The 2,506-nt window shown below is 48.2% G+C and overlaps 1 protein-coding gene across 1 annotated transcript in view; it reads left to right on the top strand.

The window, feature by feature from the left end:
* LOC139751548 (somatostatin receptor type 5-like) overlaps window positions 1-1,823 on the top strand; it is a 140,331-nt gene extending 138,508 nt beyond the window's left edge. Inside the window, exon 2 of the mRNA XM_071667124.1 lies at window positions 1,451-1,823. The gene's annotated coding sequence lies outside the window, so the exon portion shown is untranslated. The remainder of the gene's footprint in view (window positions 1-1,450) is intronic.
* Window positions 1,824-2,506: the final 683 nt, after the last annotated feature.

Consider the following 2,506-nt stretch of genomic DNA (forward strand, 5'->3'; position numbering starts at 1 on the left):
GTTGTGTGCGGGGTCTGGCTGTGGTGTGTAGGCGGCAGGATCGGTACATTATGTATGACAATTGGGGATTGTCTGTGTGTGTGGTGACTGCTCTTTCTTCCTGACCCAACCCGCAAAGACGAAGAGGTAATTATATATATATATATATATATATATATATATATATATATATATATATCCCTGGGGATAGGGGAGAAAGAATACTTCCCACGTATTCCCTGCGTGTCGTAGAAGGCGACTAAAAGGGGAGGGAGCGGGTGGCTGGAAATCCTCCCCTCTCTTGTTTTTTTCTTTTTTAATTTTCCAAAAGAAGGAACAGAGAAGGGGGTAAGGTGAGGATATTCCCTCTAAGGCCCAGTTCTCTGTTCTTAACGCTACCTCGCTAACGCGGGAAATGGAAATACTATGAAAAAAAAAAAAAAAAAATATATATATATATATATATATATATATATATATATATATATATATATATATATATATATATATATATATATATGCCCCTCAGAATTTAATGGAGGCATCGAGAGATTGATTGGCAAGGTGAAGGGTTCAAAAACGCAACTTATGTAACCATGTTGATACTGAGAAGAATTCAGAATTCAAAATAAAAGATCATAACACAGTTGTAATATAACCTAGACATTGTTTGTCGTATGACCAGTTTATTGTGTGGATGATTAGCCGTAAATCATGGACGTTTTATTATATTTCTTAATTCGTATTCGACATATTATGGTTTCTTTACTCGGTCACTCGAAAGACATACTTACTTTAAAGCTTCATTGTGTGCCTGCCTCATACACACCTCTCAGATTATCACTCGACGAACAAGATACAATTTTGAAAAAGCCATAAGCTTCTGTAAAGGCGCCCCAGGAACGTTCAGCCCTCTTATTCTGTTAGCCATAGTGGCTAAAGTGGCCCAGATGTTTGCATGGCGCCTCCACCCTGTATCATACAGGAGGCGAAAGTTGTTTATAATCTCGCAAAGCTGGTTTCACTTCACTATAGATCTTGGCCTGCTTATAGCTGTAGGGACTGAGAGAGACGGTGAGACGGGAAAGAGAGAGACACTAGAGAGAGGGAGAAAGAGGGAAGTAAGAGAGAGAAGCGAGGGAGGAAAGGGCCACACATGCCTTGTGTCTTGGTCTCCTGTGAGCCTTATAGGTCAGTCTCTCATTCTTGTGTTGCCGCTACTCACCTGTGTGTATGTGTGTGTGTGTGTGTGTGTGTGTGTGTGTGTGTGTGAGTGAGTGAGTCAGACACCCAGAATCTAAGGTTCAAATTTAGTTTAAGGTTTTGGCACATCCCCAGGCCAGCAGGATACGTGTTTTTCTTACCTGATATGAAGGTGTACAACTGTGTCCATACATTGATTGGTATGTCATTCAGCCTGGCTTCTCACTGAACCGTATGAGAGTAATGACATTTATTCGTCTTTTTGCAGGACTTGTGCTGGCTGGCATCCAGGATCTTGGCATCAGAGAACATTATCACCCAAACCTCTTCTTGTGTCCTGGCGCCACGCCACGAGAAACCTGGATGATGTTACGTTCCTGTGTTCACGCCAGAGGAAGCAGGCTGGTGCTGTGTCCTGTGCTCACACCAGAGGAAGCAGGGTGGTGGTGTGTCCTGTGCTCACACCAGAGGAAGGAGGCTGGTGCTGTGTCCTGTGCTCACGCCAGAGGAAGCAGGCTGGTGCTGTGTCCTGTGCTCACACCAGAGGAAGGAAGCTGGTGGTGTGTCCTGTGCTCACACCAGAGGAAGCAGGCTGGTGCTGTGTCCTGTGCTCACACCAGAGGAAGCAGGCTGGTGCTGTGTCCTGTGCTCACACCAGAGGAACGGGCTGGTGCTGTGTCCTGTGCTCACACCAAAGGAAGCAGGCTGGTGCTGTGTCCTGTGCTCACACCAAAGGAAGCAGGCTGGTGCTGTGTCCTGTGCTCACACCAAAGGAAGCAGGCTGGTGCTGTGTGCTGTGCTCACACCAGAGGAAGCAGGCTGGTGCTGTGTCCTGTGCTCACACCAGAGGAAGGAAGCTGGTGGTGTGTCCTGTGCTCACACCAGAGGAAGCAGGCTGGTGCTGTGTCCTGTGCTCACACCAGAGGAAGCAGGCTGGTGCTGTGTCCTGTGCTCACACCAAAGGAAGCAGGCTGGTGCTGTGTCCTGTGCTCACACCAAAGGAAGCAGGCTGGTGCTGTGTGCTGTGCTCACACCAGAGGAGCAGGCTGGTGCTGTGTCCTGTGCTCACACCAAAGGAAGCAGGCTGGTGCTGTGTCCTGTGCTCACACCAGAGGAAGCATGCTGGTGCTGTGTCCTGTGCTCACACCAGAGGAAGCAGGCTGGTGCTGTGTGCTGTGCTCACACCAGAGGAAGCAGGCTGGTGCTGTGTCCTGTCCTCACACCAGAGGAAGCAGGCTGGTGCTGTGTCCTGTGCTCACACCAAAGGAAGCAGGCTGGTGCTGTGTCCTGTGCTCACACCAAAGGAAGCAGGCTGGTGCTGTGT

The sequence above is a fragment of the Panulirus ornatus genome, chromosome 1, assembly GCF_036320965.1.
Source record: "Panulirus ornatus isolate Po-2019 chromosome 1, ASM3632096v1, whole genome shotgun sequence".
Lineage (NCBI taxonomy): Eukaryota > Metazoa > Arthropoda > Malacostraca > Decapoda > Palinuridae > Panulirus > Panulirus ornatus.